At 38.6% G+C, this 24,010-nt stretch overlaps 53 pseudogenes; all 53 read right to left on the bottom strand.

Annotated features, from left to right (window-relative positions):
- Window positions 1-1,446: 1,446 nt before the first annotated feature.
- Window positions 1,447-1,565, bottom strand: LOC149697214 (5S ribosomal RNA; annotated as a pseudogene).
- A 363-nt stretch (window positions 1,566-1,928) lies between these two features.
- Window positions 1,929-2,047, bottom strand: LOC149697213 (5S ribosomal RNA; annotated as a pseudogene).
- A 361-nt stretch (window positions 2,048-2,408) lies between these two features.
- On the bottom strand, window positions 2,409-2,527 carry LOC149697212 (5S ribosomal RNA; annotated as a pseudogene).
- Window positions 2,528-2,890: 363 nt separating this feature from the next.
- Window positions 2,891-3,009, bottom strand: LOC149697211 (5S ribosomal RNA; annotated as a pseudogene).
- Window positions 3,010-3,370: 361 nt separating this feature from the next.
- Window positions 3,371-3,489, bottom strand: LOC149697210 (5S ribosomal RNA; annotated as a pseudogene).
- Window positions 3,490-3,850: 361 nt separating this feature from the next.
- LOC149697209 (5S ribosomal RNA) lies at window positions 3,851-3,969 on the bottom strand (annotated as a pseudogene).
- A 363-nt stretch (window positions 3,970-4,332) lies between these two features.
- Window positions 4,333-4,451, bottom strand: LOC149697208 (5S ribosomal RNA; annotated as a pseudogene).
- Window positions 4,452-4,811: 360 nt separating this feature from the next.
- Window positions 4,812-4,930, bottom strand: LOC149697207 (5S ribosomal RNA; annotated as a pseudogene).
- A 700-nt stretch (window positions 4,931-5,630) lies between these two features.
- Window positions 5,631-5,749, bottom strand: LOC149697206 (5S ribosomal RNA; annotated as a pseudogene).
- A 1,848-nt stretch (window positions 5,750-7,597) lies between these two features.
- Window positions 7,598-7,716, bottom strand: LOC149697205 (5S ribosomal RNA; annotated as a pseudogene).
- Window positions 7,717-8,077: 361 nt separating this feature from the next.
- Window positions 8,078-8,196, bottom strand: LOC149697204 (5S ribosomal RNA; annotated as a pseudogene).
- Window positions 8,197-8,318: 122 nt separating this feature from the next.
- Window positions 8,319-8,421, bottom strand: LOC149697203 (5S ribosomal RNA; annotated as a pseudogene).
- A 137-nt stretch (window positions 8,422-8,558) lies between these two features.
- Window positions 8,559-8,677, bottom strand: LOC149697202 (5S ribosomal RNA; annotated as a pseudogene).
- Window positions 8,678-9,038: 361 nt separating this feature from the next.
- On the bottom strand, window positions 9,039-9,157 carry LOC149697201 (5S ribosomal RNA; annotated as a pseudogene).
- A 361-nt stretch (window positions 9,158-9,518) lies between these two features.
- On the bottom strand, window positions 9,519-9,637 carry LOC149697200 (5S ribosomal RNA; annotated as a pseudogene).
- Window positions 9,638-9,759: 122 nt separating this feature from the next.
- LOC149697199 (5S ribosomal RNA) lies at window positions 9,760-9,862 on the bottom strand (annotated as a pseudogene).
- A 137-nt stretch (window positions 9,863-9,999) lies between these two features.
- LOC149697198 (5S ribosomal RNA) lies at window positions 10,000-10,118 on the bottom strand (annotated as a pseudogene).
- Window positions 10,119-10,480: 362 nt separating this feature from the next.
- On the bottom strand, window positions 10,481-10,599 carry LOC149697197 (5S ribosomal RNA; annotated as a pseudogene).
- A 362-nt stretch (window positions 10,600-10,961) lies between these two features.
- On the bottom strand, window positions 10,962-11,080 carry LOC149697196 (5S ribosomal RNA; annotated as a pseudogene).
- Window positions 11,081-11,202: 122 nt separating this feature from the next.
- LOC149697195 (5S ribosomal RNA) lies at window positions 11,203-11,305 on the bottom strand (annotated as a pseudogene).
- A 137-nt stretch (window positions 11,306-11,442) lies between these two features.
- Window positions 11,443-11,561, bottom strand: LOC149697194 (5S ribosomal RNA; annotated as a pseudogene).
- Window positions 11,562-11,684: 123 nt separating this feature from the next.
- LOC149697193 (5S ribosomal RNA) lies at window positions 11,685-11,787 on the bottom strand (annotated as a pseudogene).
- Window positions 11,788-11,923: 136 nt separating this feature from the next.
- On the bottom strand, window positions 11,924-12,042 carry LOC149697192 (5S ribosomal RNA; annotated as a pseudogene).
- A 123-nt stretch (window positions 12,043-12,165) lies between these two features.
- LOC149697191 (5S ribosomal RNA) lies at window positions 12,166-12,268 on the bottom strand (annotated as a pseudogene).
- A 362-nt stretch (window positions 12,269-12,630) lies between these two features.
- On the bottom strand, window positions 12,631-12,749 carry LOC149697190 (5S ribosomal RNA; annotated as a pseudogene).
- Window positions 12,750-13,110: 361 nt separating this feature from the next.
- On the bottom strand, window positions 13,111-13,229 carry LOC149697189 (5S ribosomal RNA; annotated as a pseudogene).
- A 362-nt stretch (window positions 13,230-13,591) lies between these two features.
- LOC149697188 (5S ribosomal RNA) lies at window positions 13,592-13,710 on the bottom strand (annotated as a pseudogene).
- Window positions 13,711-14,071: 361 nt separating this feature from the next.
- LOC149697187 (5S ribosomal RNA) lies at window positions 14,072-14,190 on the bottom strand (annotated as a pseudogene).
- A 122-nt stretch (window positions 14,191-14,312) lies between these two features.
- On the bottom strand, window positions 14,313-14,415 carry LOC149697186 (5S ribosomal RNA; annotated as a pseudogene).
- Window positions 14,416-14,552: 137 nt separating this feature from the next.
- On the bottom strand, window positions 14,553-14,671 carry LOC149697185 (5S ribosomal RNA; annotated as a pseudogene).
- A 362-nt stretch (window positions 14,672-15,033) lies between these two features.
- On the bottom strand, window positions 15,034-15,152 carry LOC149697184 (5S ribosomal RNA; annotated as a pseudogene).
- Window positions 15,153-15,288: 136 nt separating this feature from the next.
- LOC149697183 (5S ribosomal RNA) lies at window positions 15,289-15,407 on the bottom strand (annotated as a pseudogene).
- A 361-nt stretch (window positions 15,408-15,768) lies between these two features.
- LOC149697182 (5S ribosomal RNA) lies at window positions 15,769-15,887 on the bottom strand (annotated as a pseudogene).
- A 122-nt stretch (window positions 15,888-16,009) lies between these two features.
- LOC149697181 (5S ribosomal RNA) lies at window positions 16,010-16,112 on the bottom strand (annotated as a pseudogene).
- Window positions 16,113-16,249: 137 nt separating this feature from the next.
- On the bottom strand, window positions 16,250-16,368 carry LOC149697180 (5S ribosomal RNA; annotated as a pseudogene).
- Window positions 16,369-16,730: 362 nt separating this feature from the next.
- Window positions 16,731-16,849, bottom strand: LOC149697179 (5S ribosomal RNA; annotated as a pseudogene).
- Window positions 16,850-17,211: 362 nt separating this feature from the next.
- LOC149697178 (5S ribosomal RNA) lies at window positions 17,212-17,330 on the bottom strand (annotated as a pseudogene).
- Window positions 17,331-17,691: 361 nt separating this feature from the next.
- On the bottom strand, window positions 17,692-17,810 carry LOC149697177 (5S ribosomal RNA; annotated as a pseudogene).
- Window positions 17,811-18,157: 347 nt separating this feature from the next.
- On the bottom strand, window positions 18,158-18,260 carry LOC149697176 (5S ribosomal RNA; annotated as a pseudogene).
- A 137-nt stretch (window positions 18,261-18,397) lies between these two features.
- LOC149697175 (5S ribosomal RNA) lies at window positions 18,398-18,516 on the bottom strand (annotated as a pseudogene).
- A 123-nt stretch (window positions 18,517-18,639) lies between these two features.
- Window positions 18,640-18,742, bottom strand: LOC149697174 (5S ribosomal RNA; annotated as a pseudogene).
- A 136-nt stretch (window positions 18,743-18,878) lies between these two features.
- On the bottom strand, window positions 18,879-18,997 carry LOC149697173 (5S ribosomal RNA; annotated as a pseudogene).
- A 361-nt stretch (window positions 18,998-19,358) lies between these two features.
- Window positions 19,359-19,477, bottom strand: LOC149697172 (5S ribosomal RNA; annotated as a pseudogene).
- A 360-nt stretch (window positions 19,478-19,837) lies between these two features.
- On the bottom strand, window positions 19,838-19,956 carry LOC149697171 (5S ribosomal RNA; annotated as a pseudogene).
- A 123-nt stretch (window positions 19,957-20,079) lies between these two features.
- LOC149697170 (5S ribosomal RNA) lies at window positions 20,080-20,182 on the bottom strand (annotated as a pseudogene).
- A 362-nt stretch (window positions 20,183-20,544) lies between these two features.
- Window positions 20,545-20,663, bottom strand: LOC149697169 (5S ribosomal RNA; annotated as a pseudogene).
- A 361-nt stretch (window positions 20,664-21,024) lies between these two features.
- LOC149697168 (5S ribosomal RNA) lies at window positions 21,025-21,143 on the bottom strand (annotated as a pseudogene).
- A 361-nt stretch (window positions 21,144-21,504) lies between these two features.
- On the bottom strand, window positions 21,505-21,623 carry LOC149697167 (5S ribosomal RNA; annotated as a pseudogene).
- A 362-nt stretch (window positions 21,624-21,985) lies between these two features.
- Window positions 21,986-22,104, bottom strand: LOC149697166 (5S ribosomal RNA; annotated as a pseudogene).
- A 361-nt stretch (window positions 22,105-22,465) lies between these two features.
- LOC149697165 (5S ribosomal RNA) lies at window positions 22,466-22,584 on the bottom strand (annotated as a pseudogene).
- Window positions 22,585-22,944: 360 nt separating this feature from the next.
- LOC149697164 (5S ribosomal RNA) lies at window positions 22,945-23,063 on the bottom strand (annotated as a pseudogene).
- A 123-nt stretch (window positions 23,064-23,186) lies between these two features.
- Window positions 23,187-23,289, bottom strand: LOC149697163 (5S ribosomal RNA; annotated as a pseudogene).
- A 362-nt stretch (window positions 23,290-23,651) lies between these two features.
- On the bottom strand, window positions 23,652-23,770 carry LOC149697162 (5S ribosomal RNA; annotated as a pseudogene).
- Between the last annotated feature and the right edge of the window lie 240 nt (window positions 23,771-24,010).

Below are 24,010 nucleotides of genomic sequence, written 5' to 3'. Positions count from 1 at the left end.
ACGAGCCTGCAAAGTTTATTTTCAAAAATCAAAAGTAACCTTCTAACAATAAGTGAGACAAAAAATAAGTTGACGACGATATTGAGGTAGCCTCAAGTTTAAAGTACCCTTGTATGGGGAGCAAAGAGTACTATAACATATCCAAAGGAGATCCCAGTATCTCTTGTAGAACAAGAGTTATGAGCCACCAAAGTTTAGTGCAAAAATCATAAGTAACATAATAAAATAAGTGAGACGATACCAAAGTTGACGAACATTTTGCTTAATATCGCGGCCCCTGTTTGTCGTAGCTCAATGTTTTTAGTATGGTTAGATGGGGGACAATTTGGACTTTAACATATCCTAAGGACATCCCCGTATCTCTAGTAGACACATAGTTATGGGCCTGCAAAGTATAGTCTAATGCATTTCCTATGAACGGGTTGTTTGTTTACGTTTAGCTTAATTACTCGGCCCCTGTTTGTCGTAGCTCAATGTTTTTAGTATGGTTAGATGGGGGACAAATTGGACTAAACCATACTCAAAGGACATCCCCGTATCTCCAGTAGAAACAGAGTTACGAGCCTGCAAAGTATAGTCTTATGCATTTCCTATGGAGGGGGTTTGTTTCTTTACGTTTTGCTTAAGTACTCGGCCCCTGTTTGTCGTAGCTCAAAGTTTTTAGTATGGTTAGATGAAGGACAAATTGGACTATAACATATCCTAAGGACATCCCGGTATCTCTAGTAGACACAGAGTTATGGGCCTGCAAAGTATAGTCTAATGCATTTTCTATGGAGGGGTTTGTTTGTTCACGTATTGCTTAATTACTTGACCCTGTTCTTTCGATTAAAAATAATAGTATATCTTTAGTGTAGCGGTTATCGCATCCGCCTCACTCTCGGAAGGCCACAGGTTCGAAACCGCGAAGTTTTTTTTTTTGCTTGGAGCATGCAAAGACCTTTATAATTATCCGAACATTTGTGTCAAGGTCACATTATTTACATCCCCGTATCTCTGGTAGAACCAGATTTACGAGCCTCCAGAATTTAGTCTAATGTATTTCCTATGGAGGGGTTTGTTTGTTTATGATTAGCTTAATTACTCGACTACTGTTTGTCGTAGCCCTAATTCTTAGTATGGCTAGATGGGGGACAAATTGGTCTATAACATACTCAAAGGACATCTCCGTATCTCCAGTAGAAACAGAGTTACGAGCCTGCAAAGTATAGTCTAATGCATTTTCTATGGAGGGGTTTGTTTGTTCACGTATTGCTTAACTTCGGTGATCGGACGTGAACCGGTGTATTCAGCGTGATATGGCCGTTGCCGAGAGTACTAGTTAATAATTCGAATTTAAATTAAGTGAGACAAATTAACCTTCATCATTTTAAAACAATAACATAAAAAAACATGTTTGCTTTTTTCATATCTATTAAAATTTAAAAGAGGAAAAAAAAGTGAAAAAGCCAACGGCACGCAGTGTTCCTAAGTGGTCTCCCTCCCAAGTAGTGCCTGCGCTCGACGCTGCTTAACTTCGGTTATTGAACGAGAACCGGTGTATTCAGCGTGATATGGCCGTTGCCGAGAGTGCTAGTTAATAATTTTAATTTAATTAACTTTCATCACTATAAAACAATAACAAAAAAGAAGATATGTTTGCTTTTTTCATATCTGGTGGAATTTGAAAGAGGAAACAAAAGTGAAAAAGCCAACGGCACGCAGTATTCCCAAGTACTGTATGCGCTCGACGCTGCTTAACTTCGGTTATCGGACGTGAACAGGTGTTTTCAGCGTGATATGGCCGTTGCCGAGAGTGCTAGTTAATAATTCGGATTTAAATTAAGTGAGACAAATTAACCTTCATCATTTTAAAACAATAACAAAAAGAAAACGTGTTTGCTTTTTTCATATCTATTAAAATTTAAAAGAGGAAAAAAAAGTGAAAAAGCCAACGGCACGCAGTGTTCCTAAGTGGTCTCCCTCCCAAGTAATGACTGCGCTCGACGCTGCTTAACTTCGGTTATCGGACGAGAATCGGTGTATTCAGCGTGATATGGCCGTTGCCGAGAGTGCCAGTTAATAATTTGAATTTAATTAACTTTCATCTTTATAAAACAATAACAAAAAGAAGATATGTTTGCTTTTTTCATATCTGGTGGAATTTGAAAGAGGAAACAAAAGTGAAAAAGCAAACGGCACGCAGTATTCCCAAGTACTGACTGCGCTCGACGCTGCTAACGTCGGCGATCGGACGAGAACCGGTGTTCTCAGCGTGATATGGCCGTTGCCGAGAGTGCTAGATAATAATTCGAATTTAAATTAAGTGAGACAAATTAACCTTCATATTTTTCAAACAAAAACAAAAAGAAAATATGTTTGCTTTTTTCATATCTATTGGAATTTAAAAGAGGAAAAAAAAGTGAAAAAGCCAACGGCACGCAGTGTTCCTAAGTGGTCGCCCTCCCAAGTACTGACTGCGCTCGACACTGCTTAACTTCGGTTATCGGACGAGAACCGGTGTATTCAGCGTGATATGGCCGTTGCCGAGAGTGCTAGTTAATAATTTGAATTTAATTAACTTTCATCACTATAAAACAATAACAAAAAAGAAGATATGTTTGCTTTTTTCATATCTGGTGGAATTTGAAAGAGGAAACAAAAGTGAAAAAGCCAACGGCACGCAGTATTCCCAAGTACTGTATGCGCTCGACGCTGCTTAACTTCGGTTATCGGACGTGAACAGGTGTTTTCAGCGTGATATGGCCGTTGCCGAGAGTGCTAGTTAATAATTCGGATTTAAATTAAGTGAGACAAATTAACCTTCATCATTTTAAAACAATAACAAAAAGAAAACATGTTTGCTTTTTTCATATCTATTAAAATTTAAAAGAGGAAAAAATAGTGAAAAAGCCAACGGCACGCAGTGTTCCTAAGTGGTCTCCCTCCCAAGTAGTGACTGCGCTCGACGCTGCATAACTTCGGTTATCGAACGAGAACCGGTGTATTCAGCGTGATATGGCCGTTGCCGAGAGTGCTAGTTAATAATTTGAATTTAATTAACTTTCATCACTATAAAACAATAACAAAAAAGAAGATATGTTTGCTTTTTTCATATCTGGTGGAATTTGAAAGAGGAAACAAAAGTGAAAAAGCCAACGGCACGCAGTATTCCCAAGTACTGTATGCGCTCGACGCTGCTTAACTTCGGTTATCGGACGTCAACAGGTGTTTTCAGCGTGATATGGCCGTTGCCGAGAGTGCTAGTTAATAATTCGGATTTAAATTAAGTGAGACAAATTAACCTTCATCATTTTAAAACAATAACAAAAGAAAACGTGTTTGCTTTTTTCATATCTATTAAAATTTAAAAGAGGAAAAAAAGTGAAAAAGCCAACGGCACGCAGTGTTCCTAAGTGGTCTCCCTCCCAAGTAATGACTGCGCTCGACGCTGCTTAACTTCGGTTATCGGACGAGAATCGGTGTATTCAGCGTGATATGGCCGTTGCCGAGAGTGCCAGTTAATAATTTGAATTTAATTAACTTTCATCTTTATAAAACAATAACAAAAAGAAGATATGTTTGCTTTTTTCATATCTGGTGGAATTTGAAAGAGGAAACAAAAGTGAAAAAGCAAACGGCACGCAGTATTCCCAAGTACTGACTGCGCTCGACGCTGCTAACGTCGGCGATCGGACGAGAACCGGTGTTCTCAGCGTGATATGGCCGTTGCCGAGAGTGCTAGATAATAATTCGAATTTAAATTAAGTGAGACAAATTAACCTTCATATTTTTCAAACAATAACAAAAAGAAAATATGTTTGCTTTTTTCATATCTATTGGAATTTAAAAGAGGAAAAAAAAGTGAAAAAGCCAACGGCACGCAGTGTTCCTAAGTGGTCTCCCTTCCAAGTAGTGACTGCGCTCGACGCTGCTTAACTTCGGTTATCGAACGAGAACCGGTGTATTCAGCGTGATATGGCCGTTGCCGAGAGTGCTAGTTAATAATTTGAATTTAATTAACTTTCATCACTATAAAACAATAACAAAAAAGAAGATATGTTTGCTTTTTTCATATCTGGTGGAATTTGAAAGAGGAAACAAAAGTGAAAAAGCCAACGGCACGCAGTATTCCCAAGTACTGTATGCGCTCGACGCTGCTTAACTTCGGTTATCGGACGTGAACAGGTGTTTTCAGCGTGATATGGCCGTTGCCGAGAGTGCTAGTTAATAATTCGGATTTAAATTAAGTGAGACAAATTAACCTTCATCATTTTAAAACAATAACAAAAAGAAAACGTGTTTGCTTTTTTCATATCTATTAAAATTTAAAAGAGGAAAAAAAAGTAAAAAAGCCAACGGCACGCAGTGTTCCTAAGTGGTCTCCCTCCCAAGTAATGACTGCGCTCGACGCTGCTTAACTTCGGTTATCGGACGAGAATCGGTGTATTCAGCGTGATATGGCCGTTGCCGAGAGTGCCAGTTAATAATTTGAATTTAATTAACTTTCATCTTTATAAAACAATAACAAAAAGAAGATATGTTTGCTTTTTTCATATCTGGTGGAATTTGAAAGAGGAAACAAAAGTGAAAAAGCAAACGGCACGCAGTATTCCCAAGTACTGACTGCGCTCGACGCTGCTAACGTCGGCGATCGGACGAGAACCGGTGTTCTCAGCGTGATATGGCCGTTGCCGAGAGTGCTAGATAATAATTCGAATTTAAATTAAGTGAGACAAATTAACCTTCATATTTTTCAAACAATAACAAAAAGAAAATATGTTTGCTTTTTTCATATCTATTGGAATTTAAAAGAGGAAAAAAAGTGAAAAAGCCAACGGCACGCAGTGTTCCTAAGTGGTCTCCCTCCCAAGTAGTGACTGCGCTCGACGCTGCTTAACTTCGGTTATCGAACGAGAACCGGTGTATTCAGCGTGATATGGCCGTTGCCGAGAGTGCTAGTTAATAATTTGAATTTAATTAACTTTCATCACTATAAAACAATAACAAAAAAGAAGATATGTTTGCTTTTTTCATTTCTGGTGGAATTTGAAAGAGGAAACAAAAGTGAAAAAGCCAACGGCACGCAGTATTCCCAAGTACTGTATGCGCTCGACGCTGCTTAACTTCGGTTATCGGACGTGAACAGGTGTTTTCAGCGTGATATGGCCGTTGCCGAGAGTGCTAGTTACCTTAGTGGTCTCCCTCCCAAGTAATGACTGCGCTCGACGCTGCTTAACTTCGGTTATCGGACGAGAATCGGTGTATTCAGCGTGATATGGCCGTTGCCGAGAGTGCCAGTTAATAATTTGAATTTAATTAACTCTCATCTTTATAAAACAATAACAAAAAGAAGATATGTTTGCTTTTTTCATATCTGGTGGAATTTGAAAGAGGAAACAAAAGTGAAAAAGCAAACGGCACGCAGTATTCCCAAGTACTGACTGCGCTCGACGCTGCTAACGTCGGCGATCGGACGAGAACCGGTGTTCTCAGCGTGATATGGCCGTTGCCGAGAGTGCTAGATAATAATTCGAATTTAAATTAAGTGAGACAAATTAACCTTCATATTTTTCAAACAATAACAAAAAGAAAATATGTTTGCTTTTTTCATATCTATTGGAATTTAAAAGAGGAAAAAAAAGTGAAAAAGCCAACGGCACGCAGTGTTCCTAAGTAGTCGCCCTCCCAAGTACTGACTGCGCTCGACGCTGCTTAACTTCGGTTATCGGACGAGAACCGGTGTATTCAGCGTGATATGGCCGTTGCCGAGAGTGCTAGTTAATAATTTGAATTCAATTAACCTTCATCTTTAAAAAACAATAACAAAAAGAAGATATGTTTGCTTTATTCATATCTGGTGGAATTTGAAAAAGGAAACAAAAGTGAACAAGTCGGGAAAACCAAAATATTACCTCTCCGTGTCGAGAAGATTATATAACCTTAAGTATCCAATGAAAACGTCGACCTTTTTGCCCTCATCCTTTCCCGCGCTTTGCGCTTCCGCATTTCATCCTTACTCTCAACATTATCTTCCTCCATTTTACATATAAAAATCAAATACTCACAAAAAGAAGCGGCAAAAACCTGCTGGCTCTTTACAACCACTTAATTTGACTTAATATCCAATTTCCAACAACAATAATATACCGGTAGTTTAATTGACAACCTACTAGCATCGAAATTCTCATTAAGAATGGCTCGCGCGGATAAAAAACGGCAATTTTCAACTAGGTGGGCGTTATCTCATAAGATTTGAAAAATATCATTTGTCTTTTTTACCAATGCCTAACCGTTTGGATTTTTTAAAGCAGTCTTAGCACCAAAAAATATTTTTGAATGAGGATAAAAAAGGTCTGTCCTCTCGTAATTTTTTAAGCTTTTATCATGATTACTCTATACAACAGTAACAAGGAGTATAAACCCATTAGAGGAAGCAGTATTTTTTTCCCAAAACAATCTCGCTTATGTTTATGCAATGAATGAAATATATCACAATGCACGGGCCTTGATCGATATAGGAGGCAATGAAGGAAATATATCGCATGCACGGGCCTTGGTAGATATAGGAGGCAATGATAATCTCTCTCTTTGCACGAGAGGTTTATCTTTAATATTTAAATAAATATAATTATTTTTAATTATTTTAATCTTCAATAATTAACATTAATAATAGTTAAATCGTTTAAAATAAAGTTATACTTATTATCTTCTCAAACTTTGCTAATATTGACGTTTAAAGTGAAGGGTACCCCTCTTCCCGCTTTCTTCAAATTTTGGGGTATATATACGATTCGTTTCCATTATAATAGTAAGGAAAAACCGCAAATGCGAAAACCTTTGGTAGCGATCCTACCTTAGGGAGGCTAGACGTTTCTCGTAACCCTAGCTGATCGCCGCGTATATCCTAAAACCAAACGATGATAATGGAGTAGAAGCCAATGATACAGATTGGTGTCTATGTGGAATAGACGGAAGACCAGTGGATGGTGGTGTTAGAAGGCAGTGTAAGTGCAGACGGGTGTCAATGTGGGATTGACAAAGAACAGAAGATGGTGGTGATTAGAAGCCAGTATGTACAGACTGGTGTCCACGTGGAATGGACGAAGACCAGAAGATGGTGGTGATTAGCAGCCAGTAAGAACAGCCTAGTGTCCGTGTGATGTGGACAAAGACCAGAAGATTGGTGGTGTGAGAACTCAAGTAGAGGAGCCATTTCCGTGACTGTGAAAGCAGTTCGGAAATGGCGAACACGTTTGCTCCGATACGCAAACTGCGAACGCGGTCACGTGGGTGTAACAACGGACAGACAGACAGACACACAGACAGACACGGCCGTTACAGAACCTCTCCTGGACTACGTCACACGGAGAGGTAAAAAGCCAACGGCACGCAGTATTCCCAAGTACTGTATGCGCTCGACGCTGCTTAACTTCGGTTATCGGACGTGAACAGGTGTTTTCAGCGTGATATGGCCGTTGCCGAGAGTGCTAGTTAATAATTCGGATTTAAATTAAGTGAGACAAATTAACCTTCATCATTTTAAAACAATAACAAAAGAAAACGTGTTTGCTTTTTTCATATCTATTAAAATTTAAAAGAGGAAAAAAAGTGAAAAAGCCAACGGCACGCAGTGTTCCTAAGTGGTCTCCCTCCCAAGTAATGACTGCGATCGACGCTGCTTAACTTCGGTTATCGGACGAGAATCGGTGTATTCAGCGTGATATGGCCGTTGCCGAGAGTGCCAGTTAATAATTTGAATTTAATTAACTTTCATCTTTATAAAACAATAACAAAAAGAAGATATGTTTGCTTTTTTCATATCTGGTGGAATTTGAAAGAGGAAACAAAAGTGAAAAAGCAAACGGCACGCAGTATTCCCAAGTACTGACTGCGCTCGACGCTGCTAACGTCGGCGATCGGACGAGAACCGGTGTTCTCAGCGTGATATGGCCGTTGCCGAGAGTGCTAGATAATAATTCGAATTTAAATTAAGTGAGACAAATTAACCTTCATATTTTTCAAACAATAACAAAAAGAAAATATGTTTGCTTTTTTCATATCTATTGGAATTTAAAAGAGGAAAAAAAAGTGAAAAAGCCAACGGCACGCAGTGTTCCTAAGTGGTCGCCCTCCCAAGTACTGACTGCGCTCGACGCTGCTTAACTTCGGTTATCGGACGAGAACCGGTGTATTCAGCGTGATATGGCCGTTGCCGAGAGTGCTAGTTAATATTTTGAATTTAATTAACCTTCATCTTTAAAAAACAATAACAAAAAGAAGATATGTTTGCTTTATTCATATCTGGTGGAATTTAAAAGAGGAAACAAAAGTGAAAAAACAAACGGCACGCAGTATTCCCAAGTACTGTATGCGCTCGACGCTGCTTAACTTCGGTGATCGGACGTGAACCGGTGTTTTCAGCGTGATATGGCCGTTACCGAGAGTGCTAGTTAATAATTCGAATTTAAATTAAGTGAGACAAATTAACCTTCATCATTTTAAAACAATAACATAAAAAAACATGTTTGCTTTTTTCATATCTATTAAAATTTAAAAGAGGAAAAAAAAAGTGAAAAAGCCAACGGCACGCAGTGTTCCTAAGTGGTCTCCCTCCCAAGTAGTGACTGCGCTCGACGCTGCTTAACTTCGGTTATCGAACGAGAACCGGTGTATTCAGCGTGATATGGCCGTTGCCGAGAGTGCTAGTTAATAATTTGAATTTAATTAACTTTCATCACTATAAAACAATAACAAAAAAGAAGATATGTTTGCTTTTTTCATTTCTGGTGGAATTTGAAAAAGGAAACAAAAGTGAAAAAGCCAACGGCACGCAGTATTCCCAAGTACTGTATGCGCTCGACGCTGCTTAACTTCGGTTATCGGACGTGAACAGGTGTTTTAAGCGTGATATGGCCGTTGCCGAGAGTGCTAGTTAATAATTCGGATTTAAATTAAGTGAGACAAATTAACCTTCATCATTTTAAAACAATAACAAAAGAAAACGTGTTTGCTTTTTTCATATCTATTAAAATTTAAAAGAGGAAAAAAAGTGAAAAAGCCAACGGCACGCAGTGTTCCTAAGTGGTCTCCCTCCCAAGTAATGACTGCGCTCGACGCTGCTTAAGTTCGGTTATCGGACGAGAATCGGTGTATTCAGCGTGATATGGCCGTTGCCGAGAGTGCCAGTTAATAATTTGAATTTAATTAACTTTCATCTTTATAAAACAATAACAAAAAGAAGATATGTTTGCTTTTTTCATATCTGGTGGAATTTGAAAGAGGAAACAAAAGTGAAAAAGCAAACGGCACGCAGTATTCCCAAGTACTGACTGCGCTCGACGCTGCTAACGTCGGCGATCGGACGAGAACCGGTGTTCTCAGCGTGATATGGCCGTTGCCGAGAGTGCTAGATAATAATTCGAATTTAAATTAAGTGAGACAAATTAACCTTCATATTTTTCAAACAATAACAAAAAGAAAATATGTTTGCTTTTTTCATATCTATTGGAATTTAAAAGAGGAAAAAAAAGTGAAAAAGCCAACGGCACGCAGTGTTTCTAAGTGGTCGCCCTCCCAAGTACTGACTGCGCTCGACGCTGCTTAACTTCGGTTATCGGACGAGAACCGGTGTATGCAGCGTGATATGGCCGTTGCCGAGAGTGCTAGTTAATATTTTGAATTTAATTAACCTTCATCTTTATAAAACAATAACAAAAAGAAGATATGTTTGCTTTATTCATATCTGGTGGAATTTAAAAGAGGAAACAAAAGTGAAAAAACAAACGGCACGCAGTATTCCCAAGTACTGTATGCGCTCGACGCTGCTTAACTTCGGTGATCGGACGTGAACCGGTGTTTTCAGCGTGATATGGCCGTTACCGAGAGTGCTAGTTAATAATTCGAATTTAAATTAAGTGAGACAAATTAACCTTCATCATTTTAAAACAATAACATAAAAAAACATGTTTGCTTTTTTCATATCTATTAAAATTTAAAAGAGGAAAAAAAAAGTGAAAAAGCCAACGGCACGCAGTGTTCCTAAGTGGTCTCCCTCCCAAGTAGTGACTGCTCTCGACGCTGCTTAACTTCGGTTATTGAACGAGAACCGGTGTATTCAGCGTGATATGGCCGTTGCCGAGAGTGCTAGTTAATAATTTGAATTTAATTAACTTTCATCACTATAAAACAATAACAAAAAAGAAGATATGTTTGCTTTTTTCATATCTGGTGGAATTTGAAAGAGGAAACAAAAGTGAAAAAGCAAACGGCACGCAGTATACCCAAGTACTGACTGCGCTCGACGCTGCTAACGTCGGCGATCGGACGAGAACCGGTGTTCTCAGCGTGATATGGCCGTTGCCGAGAGTGCTAGATAATAATTCGAATTTAAATTAAGTGAGACAAATTAACCTTCATATTTTTCAAACAATAACAAAAAGAAAATATGTTTGCTTTTTTCATATCTATTGGAATTTAAAAGAGGAAAAAAAAGTGAAAAAGCCAACGGCACGCAGTGTTCCTAAGTGGTCGCCCTCCCAAGTACTGACTGCGCTCGACGCTGCTTAACTTCGGTTATCGGACGAGAACCGGTGTATTCAGCGTGATATGGCTGTTGAAGAGAGTGCAAGTTAATAATTTGAATTTAATTAACCTTCATCTTTAAAAAACAATAACAAAAAGAAGATATGTTTGCTTTATTCATATCTGGTGGAATTTAAAAGAGGAAACAAAAGTGAAAAAACAAACGGCACGCAGTATTTCCAAGAACTGTATGCGCTCGACGCTGCTTAACTTCGGTGATCGGACGTGAACCGGTGTTTTCAGCGTGATATGGCCGTTGCCGAGAGTGCTAGTTAATAATTCGAATTTAAATTAAGTGAGACAAATTAACCTTCATCATTTTAAAACAATAACAAAAAGAAAACATGTTTGCTTTTTTCATATCTATTAAAATTTAAAAGAGGAAAAAAAAGTGAAAAAGCCAACGGCACGCAGTGTTCCTAAGTGGTCTCCCTCCCAAGTAGTGACTGCGCTCGACGCTGCTTAACTTCGGTTATCTGACGAGAACCGGTGTATTCAGCGTGATATGGCCGTTGCCGAGAGTGCTAGTTAATAATTTGAATTTAATTAACTTTCATCTTTATAAAACAATAACAAAAAGAAGATATGTTTGCTTTTTTCATATCTGGTGGAATTTGAAAGAGGAAACAAAAGTGAAAAAGCAAACGGCACGCAGTATTCCCAAGTACTGTATGCGCTCGACGCTGCTTAACTTCGGTGATCGGACGTGAACCGGTGTTTTCAGCGTGATATGGCCGTTGCCGAGAGTGCTAGTTAATATTTCGAATTTAAATTAAGTGAGACAAATTAACCTTCATCATTTTAAAACAATAACAAAAAGAAAACATGTTTGCTTTTTTCATATCTATTAAAATTTACAAGAGGAAAAAAAAGTGAAAAAGCCAACGGCACGCAGTGTTCCTAAGTGGTCTCCCTCCCAAGTAGTGACTGCGCTCGACGCTGCTTAACTTCGGTTATCGGACGAGAACCGGTGTATTCAGCGTGATATGGCTGTTGCCGAGAGTGCTAGTTAATAATTTGAATTTAATTAACTTTCATCTTTATAAAACAATAACAAAAAAGAAGATATGTTTGCTTTTTTCATATCTGGTGGAAATTGAAAGAGGAAACAAAAGTGAAAAAGCCAACGGCACGCAGTATTCCCAAGTACTGTATGCGCTCGACGCTGCTTAACTTCGGTGATCGGACGTGAACCGGTGTTTTCAGCGTGATATGGCCGTTGCCGAGAGTGCTAGTTAATAATTCGAATTTAAATTAAGTGAGACAAATTAACCTTCATCATTTTAAAACAATAACAAAAAGAAAACGTGTTTGCTTTTTTCATATCTATTAAAATTTAAAAGAGGAAAAAAAGTGAAAAAGCTTACGGCACGCAGTGTTCCTAAGTGGTCGCCCTCCCAAGTAGTGACTGCGCTCGACGCTGCTTAACTTCGGATATCGGACGAGAATCGGTGTATTCAGCGTGATATGGCCGTTGCCGAGAGTGCCAGTTAATAATTTGAATTTAATTAACCTTCATCTTTATAAAACAATAACAAAAAAGAAGATATGTTTGCTTTTTTCATATCTGGTGGAATTTGAAAGAGGAAACAAAAGTGAAAAAGCCAACGGCACGCAGTATTCACAAGTACTGTATGCGCTCGACGCTGCTTAACTTCGGTGATCGGACGTGAACCGGTGTTTTCAGCGTGATATGGCCGTTGCCGAGAGTGCTAGTTAATAATTTGAATTTAATTAACCTTCATCTTTATAAAACAATAACAAAAAGAAGATATGTTTGCTTTTTTCATATCTGGTGGAATTTAAAAGAGGAAACAAAAGTGAAAAAACAAAGGGCACGCAGTATTCCCAAGTACTGTATGCGCTCGACGCTGCTTAACTTCGGTGATCGGACGTGAACCGGTCTTTTCAGCGTGATATGGCCGTTGCCGAGAGTGCTAGTTAATAATTCGAATTTAAATTAAGTGAGACAAATTAACCTTCATCATTTTAAAACAATAACAAAAAGAAAACATGTTTGCTTTTTTCATATCTATTAAAATTTAAATGGGGAAGAAAAAGTGAAAAAGCCAACGGCACGCAGTGATCCTAAGTGGTCTCCCTCCCAAGTAGTGACTGCGCTCGACGCTGCTTAACTTCGGTTATCGGACGAGAACCGGTGTATTCAGCGTGATATGGCCGTTGCCGAGAGTGCTAGTTAATAATTTGAATTTAATTAACCTTCATCTTTATAAAACAATAACAAAAAGAAGATATGTTTGCTTTTTTCATATCTGGTGGAATTTGAAAGAGGAAACAAAAGTGAAAAAGCAAACGGCACGCAGTATTCCCAAGTACTGACTGCGCTCGACGCTGCTAACGTCGGCGATCGGACGAGAACCGGTGTTTTCAGCGTGATATGGCCGTTGCCGAGAGTGCTAGTTAATAATTCGAATTTAAATTAAGTGAGACAAATTAACCTTCATCATTTTAAAACAATAACAAAAAGAAAACATGTTTGCTTTTTTCATATCTATTAAAATTTAAAAGAGGAAAAAAAAGTGAAAAAGCCAACGGCACGCAGTGTTCCTAAGTGGTCTCCCTCCCAAGTAATGACTGCGCTCGACGCTGCTTAACTTCGGTTATCGGACGAGAACCGGTGAATTCAGCGTGATATGGCCGTTGCCGAGAGTGCTAGTTAATAATTTGAATTTAATTAACCTTCATCTTTATAAAACAATAACAAAAAGAAGATACGTTTGCTTTTTTCATATCTGGTGGAATTTAAAAGAGGAAACAAAAGTGAAAAAACAAACGGCACGCAGTATTCCCAAGTTCTGTATGCGCTCGACGCTGCTTAACTTCGGTGATCGGACGTGAACCGGTGTTTTCTGCGTGATATGGCCGTTGTCGAGAGTGCTAGTTAATAATTCGAATTTAAATTAAGTGAGACAAATTAACCTTCATCATTTTAAAACAATAACAAAAAGAAAACATGTTTGCTTTTTTCATATCTATTAAAATTTAAATGGGGAAGAAAAAGTGAAAAAGCCAACGGCACGCAGTGTTCCTAAGTGGTCTCCCTCCCAAGTAGTGACTGCGCTCGACGCTGCTTAACTTCGGTTATCGGACGAGAACCGGTGTATTCAGCGTGATATGGCCGTTGCCGAGAGTGCTAGTTAATAATTTGAATTTAATTAACTTTCATCATTATAAAACAATAACAAAAAGAAGATATGTTTGCTTTTTTCATATCTGGTGGAATTTGAAAGAGGAAACAAAAGTGAAAAAGCAAACGGCACGCAGTATTCCCAAGTACTGACTGCGCTCGACGCTGCTAACGTCGGCGATCGGACGAGAACCGGTGTTCTCAGCGTGATATGGCCGTTGCCGAGAGTGCTAGATAATAATTCGAATTTAAATTAAGTGAGACAAATTAACCTTCATCTTTTTCAAACAATAACAAAAAGAAAATATGTTTGCTTTTTTCATATCTATTGGAATTTAAAAGAGGAAAAAAAAGTGAAAAAGCTAACGGCACGCAGTGCTCCTAAGTGGTCTCCCTCCCAAGTAGTGACTGCGCTCGACGCTGCTTAACTTCGGTTATCTGACGAGAACCGGTGTATTCAGCGTGATATGGCCGTTGCCGAGAGTGCTAGTTAATAATTTGAATTTAATTAACTTTAATCTTTATAAAACAATAACAAAAAGAAGATATGTTTGCTTTTTTCATATCTGGTGGAATTTAAAAGAGGAAAAAAAAGTGAAAAAACAAACGGCACGCAGTATTCCCAAGTACTGTATGCGCTCGACGCTGCTTAACTTCGGTGATCGGACGGGAACCGGTGTTTTCAGCGTGATATGGCCGTTGCCGAGAGTGCTAGTTAATAATTCGAATTTAAATTAAGTGAGACAAATTAACCTTCATCATTTTAAAACAATAACAAAAAGAAAACCTGTTTGCTTTTTACATATCTATTAAAATTTAAAAGAGGAAAAAAAAGTGAAAAAGCCAACGGCACGCAGTGTTCCTAAGTGGTCTCCCTCCCAAGTAATGACTGCGCTCGACGCTGCTTAACTTCGGTTATCGGACGAGAATCGGTGTATTCAGCGTGACATGGCCGTTGCCGAGAGTGCTAGTTAATAATTTGAATTTATTTAACTTTCATCTTTATAAAACAATAACTAAAAGAAGATTTGTTTGCTTTTTTCATATCTCTTGGAATTTGAAAGAGGAAACTAAAGTGAAAAAAGCAAACGGCACGCAGTATTCCCAAGTACTGACTGCGCTCGACGCTGCTAACGTCGGCGATCGGACGAGAACCGGTGTTCTCAGCGTGATATGGCCGTTGCCGAGAGTGCTAGATAATATTTCGAATTTAAATTAAGTGAGACAAATTAACCTTCATCTTTTTCAAACAATAACAAAAAGAAAATATGTTTGCTTTTTTCATATCTATTGGAATTTAAAAGAGAAAAAAAAAGTGAAAAAGCTAACGGCACGCAGTGTTCCTAAGTGGTCGCCCTCCCAAGTACTGTATGCGCTCGACGCTGCTTAACTTCGGTGATCGGACGTGAACCAGTGTTTTCTGCGTGATATGGCCGTTGTCGAGAGTGCTAGTTAATAATTCGAATTTAAATTAAGTGAGACAAATTAACCTTCATCATTTTAAAACAATAACAAAAAGAAAACATGTTTGCTTTTTTCATATCTATTAAAATTTAAAAGAGGAAAAAAAGTGAAAAAGCCAACGGCACGCAGTGTTCCTAAGTGGTCTCCCTCCCAAGTAGTGACTGCGCTCGACGCTGCTTAACTTCGGTTATCGGACGAGAACCGGTGAATTCAGCGTGATATGGCCGTTGCCGAGAGTGCTAGTTAATAATTTGAATTTAATTAACCTTCATCTTTATAAAACAATAACAAAAAGAAGATATGTTTGCTTTTTTCATATCTGGTGGAATTTGAAAGAGGAAACAAAAGTGAAAAAGCAAACGGCACGCAGTATTCCCAAGTACTGACTGCGCTCGACGCTGCTAACGTCGGCGATCGGACGAGAACCGGTGTTTTCAGCGTGATATGGCCGTTGCCGAGAGTGCTAGTTAATAATTCGAATTTAAATTAAGTGAGACAAATTAACCTTCATCATTTTAAAACAATAACAAAAAGAAAACATGTTTGCTTTTTTCATATCTATTAAAATTTAAAAGAGGAAAAAAAAGTGAAAAAGCCAACGGCACGCAGTGTTCCTAAGTGGTCTCCCTCCCAAGTAATGACTGCGCTCGACGCTGCTTAACTTCGGTTATCGGACGAGAACCGGTGAATTCAGCGTGATATGGCCGTTGCCGAGAGTGCTAGTTAATAATTTGAATTTAAATAACCTTCATCTTTATAAAACAATAACAAAAAGAAGATACGTTTGCTTTTTTCATATCTGGTGGAATTTAAAAGAGGAAAAAAAAGTGAAAAAACAAACGGCACGCAGTATTCCCAAGTACTGTATGCGCTCGACGCTGCTTAACTTCGGTGATCGGACGGGAACCGGTGTTTTCAGCGTGATATGGCCGTTGCCGAGAGTGCTAGTTAATAATTCGAATTTAAATTAAGTGAGACAAATTAACCTTCATCATTTTAAAACAATAACAAAAAGAAAACCTGTTTTCTTTTTACATATCTATTAAAATTTAAAAGAGGAAAAAAAAGTGAAAAAGCCAACGGCACGCAGTGTTCCTAAGTGGTCTCCCTCCCAAGTAATGACTGCGCTCGACGCTGCTTAACTTCGGTTATCGGACGAGAATCGGTGTATTCAGCGTGACATGGCCGTTGCCGAGAGTGCTAGTTAATAATTTGAATTTATTTAACTTTCATCTTTATAAAACAATAACTAAAAGAAGATTTGTTTGCTTTTTTCATATCTGGTGGAATTTGAAAGAGGAAACTAAAGTGAAAAAAGCAAACGGCACGCAGTATTCCCAAGTACTGACTGCGCTCGACGCTGCTAACGTCGGCGATCGGACGAGAACCGGTGTTCTCAGCGTGATATGGCCGTTGCCGAGAGTGCTAGATAATATTTCGAATTTAAATTAAGTGAGACAAATTAACCTTCATCTTTTTCAAACAATAACAAAAAGAAAATATGTTTGCTTTTTTCATATCTATTGGAATTTAAAAGAGAAAAAAAAAGTGAAAAAGCTAACGGCACGCAGTGTTCCTAAGTGGTCGCCCTCCCAAGTACTGACTGCGCTCGACGCTGCTTAACTTCGGTTATCGGACGAGAACCGGTGTATTCAGCGTGATATGGCCGTTGCCGAGAGTGCTAGTTAATAATTTGAATTTAATTAACGTTCATCTTTATAAAACAATAACAAAAAGAAGATATGTTTGCTTTTTTCATATCTGGTGGAATTTAAAAGAGGAAACAAAAGTGAAAAAACAAACGGCACGCAGTATTTCCAAGAACTGTATGCGCTCGACGCTGCTTAACTTCGGTGATCGGACGTGAACCGGTGTTTTCAGCGTGATATGGCCGTTGCCGAGAGTGCTAGTTAATAATTCGAATTTAAATTAAGTGAGACAAATTAACCTTCATCATTTTAAAACAATAACAAAAAGAAAACATGTTTGCTTTTTTCATATCTATTAAAATTTAAAAGAGGAAAAAAAAGTGAAAAAGCCAACGGCACGCAGTGTTCCTAAGTGGTCTCCCTCCCAAGTAGTGACTGCGCTCGACGCTGCTTAACTTCGGTTATCTGACGAGAACCGGTGTATTCAGCGTGATATGGCCGTTGCCGAGAGTGGTAGTTAATAATTTGAATTTAATTAACTTTCATCTTTATAAAACAATAACTAAAAGAAGATTTGTTTGCTTTTTTCATATCTGGTGGAATTTGAAAGAGGAAACTAAAGTGAAAAAAGCAAACGGCACGCAGCATTCCCAAGTACTGACTGCGCTCGACGCTGCTAACGTCGGCGATCGGACGAGAACCGGCGTTTTCAGCGTGATATGGCCGTTGCCGAGAGTGCTAGTTAATAATTCGAATTTAAATTAAGTGAGACAAATTAACCTTCATCATTTTAAAACAATAACAAAAAGAAAACGTGTTTGCTTTTTTCATATCTATTAAAATTTAAAAGAGGAAAAAAAGTGAAAAAGCCAACGGCACGCAGTGTTCCTAAGTGGTCTCCCTCCCAAGTAATGACTGCGCTCGACGCTGCTTAACTTCGGTTATCGGACGAGAATCGGTGTATTCAGCGTGACATGGCCGTTGCCGAGAGTGCTAGTTAATAATTTGAATTTATTTAACTTTCATCTTTATAAAACAATAACTAAAAGAAGATTTGTTTGCTTTTTTCATATCTGGTGGAATTTGAAAGAGGAAACTAAAGTGAAAAAAGCAAACGGCACGCAGTATTCCCAAGTACTGACTGCGCTCGACGCTGCTAACGTCGGCGATCGGACGAGAACCGGCGTTTTCAGCGTGATATGGCCGTTGCCGAGAGTGCTAGTTAATAATTTGAATTTAATTAACTTTCATCTTTATAAAACAATAACAAAAAGAAGATATGTTTGCTTTTTTCATATCTGGTGGAATTTGAAAGAGGAAACAAAAGTGAAAAAGCAAACGGCACGCAGTATTCCCAAGTACTGTATGCGCTCGACGCTGCTTAACTTCGGTGATCGGACGTGAACCGGTGTTTTCAGCGTGATATGGCCGTTGCCGAGAGTGGTAGTTAATATTTCGAATTTAAATTAAGTGAGACAAATTAACCTTCATCATTTTAAAACAATAATAAAAAGAAAACATGTTTGCTTTTTTCATATCTATTAAAATTTACAAGAGGAAAAAAAAGTGAAAAAGCCAACGGCACGCAGTGTTCCTAAGTGGTCTCCCTCCCAAGTAGTGACTGCGCTCGACGCTGCTTAACTTCGGTTATCGGACGAGAACCGGTGTATTCAGCGTGATATGGCTGTTGCCGAGAGTGCTAGTTAATAATTTGAATTTAATTAACTTTCATCTTTATAAAACAATAACAAAAAAGAAGATATGTTTGCTTTTTTCATATCTGGTGGAAATTGAAAGAGGAAACAAAAGTGAAAAAGCCAACGGCACGCAGTATTCCCAAGTACTGTATGCGCTCGACGCTGCTTAACTTCGGTGATCGGACGTGAACCGGTGTTTTCAGCGTGATATGGCCGTTGCCGAGAGTGCTAGTTAATAATTCGAATTTAAATTAAGTGAGACAAATTAACCTTCATCATTTTAAAACAATAACAAAAAGAAAACGTGTTTGCTTTTTTCATATCTATTAAAATTTAAAAGAGGAAAAAAAGTGAAAAAGCCAACGGCACGCAGTGTTCCTAAGTGGTCTCCCTCCCAAGAAATGACTGCGCTCGACGCTGCTTAACTTCGGTATTCGGACGAGAATCGGTGAATTCAGCGTGATATGGCCGTTGCCGAGAGTGCTAGTTAATAATTAAAATTTAATTAACTTTCATCTTTATAAAACAATTACAAAAAGAAGATATGTTTGCTCTTTTCATATCTGGTGGAATTTGAAAGAGGAAACAAAAGTGAAGAAGCAAACGGCACGCAGTATTCCCAAGTACTGACTGCGCTCGACGCTGCTAACGTCGGCGATCGGACGAGAACCGGTGTTCTCAGCGTGATATGGCCGTTGCCGAGAGTGCTAGATAATAATTCGAATTTAAATTAAGTGAGACAAATTAACCTTCATCTTGTTCAAACAATAACAAAAAGAAAATATGTTTGCTTTTTTCATATCTATTGGAATTTAAAAGAGGAAAAAAAAGTGAAAAAGCTTACGGCACGCAGTGTTCCTAAGTGGTCGCCCTCCCAAGTAGTGACTGCGCTCGACGCTGCTTAACTTCGGTTATCGGACGAGAAACGGTGTATTCAGCGTGATATGGCCGTTGCCGAGAGTGCTAGTTAATAATTTGAATTTAATTAACGTTCATCTTTATAAAACAATAACAAAAAGATATGTTTGCTTTCTTCATATCTGGTGGAATTTAAAAGAAGAAACAAAAGTGAAAAAAACAAACGGCACGCAGTATTTCCAAGTACTGTATGCGCTCGACGCTGCTTAACTTCGGTGATCGGACGTGAACCGGTGTTTTCAGCGTGATATGGCCGTTGCCGAGAGTGCTAGTTAATAATTCGAATTTAAATTAAGTGAGACAAATTAACCTTCATCATTTTAAAACAATAACGAAAAGAAAACATGTTTGCTTTTTTCATATCTATTAAAATTTAAAAGAGGAAAAAAAAGTGAAAAAGCCAACGGCACGCAGTGATCCTAAGTGGTCTCCCTCCCAAGTAGTGACTGCGCTCGACGCTGCTTAACTTCGGATATCGGACGAGAATCGGTGTATTCAGCGTGATATGGCCGTTGCCGAGAGTGCCAGTTAATAATTTGAATTTAATTAACCTTCATCTTTATAAAACAATAACAAAAAAGAAGATATGTTTGCTTTTTTCATATCTGGTGGAATTTGAAAGAGGAAACAAAAGTGAAAAAGCCAACGGCACGCAGTATTCACAAGTACTGTATGCGCTCGACGCTGCTTAACTTCGGTGATCGGACGTGAACCGGTGTTTTCAGCGTGATATGGCCGTTGCCGAGAGTGCTAGTTAATAATTTGAATTTAATTAACCTTCATCTTTATAAAACAATAACAAAAAGAAGATATGTTTGCTTTTTTCATATCTGGTGGAATTTAAAAGAGGAAACAAAAGTGAAAAAACAAAGGGCACGCAGTATTCCCAAGTACTGTATGCGCTCGACGCTGCTTAACTTCGGTGATCGGACGTGAACCGGTCTTTTCAGCGTGATATGGCCGTTGCCGAGAGTGCTAGTTAATAATTCGAATTTAAATTAAGTGAGACAAATTAACCTTCATCATTTTAAAACAATAACAAAAAGAAAACATGTTTGCTTTTTTCATATCTATTAAAATTTAAATGGGGAAGAAAAAGTGAAAAAGCCAACGGCACGCAGTGATCCTAAGTGGTCTCCCTCCCAAGTAGTGACTGCGCTCGACGCTGCTTAACTTCGGTTATCGGACGAGAACCGGTGTATTCAGCGTGATATGGCCGTTGCCGAGAGTGCTAGTTAATAATTTGAATTTAATTAACCTTCATCTTTATAAAACAATAACAAAAAGAAGATATGTTTGCTTTTTTCATATCTGGTGGAATTTAAAAGAGGAAACAAAAGTGAAAAAAGAAACGGCACGCAGTATTCCCAAGTACTGTATGCGCTCGACGCTGCTTAACTTCGGTGATCGGACGTGAACCAGTGTTTTCTGCGTGATATGGCCGTTGTCGAGAGTGCTAGTTAATAATTCGAATTTAAATTAAGTGAGACAAATTAACCTTCATCATTTTAAAACAATAACAAAAAGAAAACATGTTTGCTTTTTTCATATCTATTAAAATTTAAAAGAGGAAAAAAAGTGAAAAAGCCAACGGCACGCAGTGTTCCTAAGTGGTCTCCCTCCCAAGTAGTGACTGCGCTCGACGCTGCTTAACTTCGGTTATCGGACGAGAACCGGTGAATTCAGCGTGATATGGCCGTTGCCGAGAGTGCTAGTTAATAATTTGAATTTAATTAACCTTCATCTTTATAAAACAATAACAAAAAGAAGATATGTTTGCTTTTTTCATATCTGGTGGAATTTGAAAGAGGAAACAAAAGTGAAAAAGCAAACGGCACGCAGTATTCCCAAGTACTGACTGCGCTCGACGCTGCTAACGTCGGCGATCGGACGAGAACCGGTGTTTTCAGCGTGATATGGCCGTTGCCGAGAGTGCTAGTTAATAATTCGAATTTAAATTAAGTGAGACAAATTCACCTTCATCATTTTAAAACAATAACAAAAAGAAAACATGTTTGCTTTTTTCATATCTATTAAAATTTAAAAGAGGAAAAAAAAGTGAAAAAGCCAACGGCACGCAGTGTTCCTAAGTGGTCTCCCTCCCAAGTAATGACTGCGCTCGACGCTGCTTAACTTCGGTTATCGGACGAGAACCGGTGAATTCAGCGTGATATGGCCGTTGCCGAGAGTGCTAGTTAATAATTTGAATTTAATTAACCTTCATCTTTATAAAACAATAACAAAAAGAAGATACGTTTGCTTTTTTCATATCTGGTGGAATTTAAAAGAGGAAACAAAAGTGAAAAAACAAACGGCACGCAGTATTCCCAAGTTCTGTATGCGCTCGACGCTGCTTAACTTCGGTGATCGGACGTGAACCGGTGTTTTCTGCGTGATATGGCCGTTGTCGAGAGTGCTAGTTAATAATTCGAATTTAAATTAAGTGAGACAAATTAACCTTCATCATTTTAAAACAATAACAAAAAGAAAACATGTTTGCTTTTTTCATATCTATTAAAATTTAAATGGGGAAGAAAAAGTGAAAAAGCCAACGGCACGCAGTGTTCCTAAGTGGTCTCCCTCCCAAGTAGTGACTGCGCTCGACGCTGCTTAACTTCGGTTATCGGACGAGAACCGGTGTATTCAGCGTGATATGGCCGTTGCCGAGAGTGCTAGTTAGTAATTTGAATTTAATTAACTTTCATCATTATAAAACAATAACAAAAAGAAGATATGTTTGCTTTTTTCATATCTGGTGGAATTTGAAAGAGGAAACAAAAGTGAAAAAGCAAACGGCACGCAGTATTCCCAAGTACTGACTGCGCTCGACGCTGCTAACGTCGGCGATCGGACGAGAACCGGTGTTCTCAGCGTGATATGGCCGTTGCCGAGAGTGCTAGATAATAATTCGAATTTAAATTAAGTGAGACAAATTAACCTTCATCTTGTTCAAACAATAACAAAAAGAAAATATGTTTGCTTTTTTCATATCTATTGGAATTTAAAAGAGGAAAAAAAAGTGAAAAAGCTTACGGCACGCAGTGTTCCTAAGTGGTCGCCCTCCCAAGTAGTGACTGCGCTCGACGCTGCTTAACTTCGGTTATCGGACGAGAAACGGTGTATTCAGCGTGATATGGCCGTTGCCGAGAGTGCTAGTTAATAATTTGAATTTAATTAACGTTCATCTTTATAAAACAATAACAAAAAGATATGTTTGCTTTCTTCATATCTGGTGGAATTTAAAAGAAGAAACAAAAGTGAAAAAAACAAACGGCACGCAGTATTTCCAAGTACTGTATGCGCTCGACGCTGCCTAACTTCGGTGATCGGACGTGAACCGGTGTTTTCAGCGTGATATGGCCGTTGCCGAGAGTGCTAGTTAATAATTCGAATTTAAATTAAGTGAGACAAATTAACCTTCATCATTTTAAAACAATAACGAAAAGAAAACATGTTTGCTTTTTTCATATCTATTAAAATTTAAAAGAGGAAAAAAAAGTGAAAAAGCCAACGGCACGCAGTGATCCTAAGTGGTCTCCCTCCCAAGTAGTGACTGCGCTCGACGCTGCTTAACTTCGGATATCGGACGAGAATCGGTGTATTCAGCGTGATATGGCCGTTGCCGAGAGTGCCAGTTAATAATTTGAATTTAATTAACCTTCATCTTTATAAAACAATAACAAAAAAGAAGATATGTTTGCTTTTTTCATATCTGGTGGAATTTGAAAGAGGAAACAAAAGTGAAAAAGCCAACGGCACGCAGTATTCACAAGTACTGTATGCGCTCGACGCTGCTTAACTTCGGTGATCGGACGTGAACCGGTGTTTTCAGCGTGATATGGCCGTTGCCGAGAGTGCTAGTTAATAATTTGAATTTAATTAACCTTCATCTTTATAAAACAATAACAAAAAGAAGATATGTTTGCTTTTTTCATATCTGGTGGAATTTAAAAGAGGAAACAAAAGTGAAAAAACAAAGGGCACGCAGTATTCCCAAGTACTGTATGCGCTCGACGCTGCTTAACTTCGGTGATCGGACGTGAACCGGTCTTTTCAGCGTGATATGGCCGTTGCCGAGAGTGCTAGTTAATAATTCGAATTTAAATTAAGTGAGACAAATTAACCTTCATCATTTTAAAACAATAACAAAAAGAAAACATGTTTGCTTTTTTCATATCTATTAAAATTTAAATGGGGAAGAAAAAGTGAAAAAGCCAACGGCACGCAGTGATCCTAAGTGGTCTCCCTCCCAAGTAGTGACTGCGCTCGACGCTGCTTAACTTCGGTTATCGGACGAGAACCGGTGTATTCAGCGTGATATGGCCGTTGCCGAGAGTGCTAGTTAATAATTTGAATTTAATTAACCTTCATCTTTATAAAACAATAACAAAAAGAAGATATGTTTGCTTTTTTCATATCTGGTGGAATTTAAAAGAGGAAACAAAAGTGAAAAAAGAAACGGCACGCAGTATTCCCAAGTACTGTATGCGCTCGACGCTGCTTAACTTCGGTGATCGGACGTGAACCAGTGTTTTCTGCGTGATATGGCCGTTGTCGAGAGTGCTAGTTAA

The sequence above is a fragment of the Phalangium opilio genome, unplaced genomic scaffold, assembly GCF_054372755.1.
Source record: "Phalangium opilio isolate 3A_F unplaced genomic scaffold, DU_Popi_V2 ptg000021l_1, whole genome shotgun sequence".
Taxonomy (NCBI): domain Eukaryota; kingdom Metazoa; phylum Arthropoda; class Arachnida; order Opiliones; family Phalangiidae; genus Phalangium; species Phalangium opilio.
Note: the sequence above shows the minus strand (reverse complement) of the source record. Positions and strands in the feature narration are given on the sequence as shown.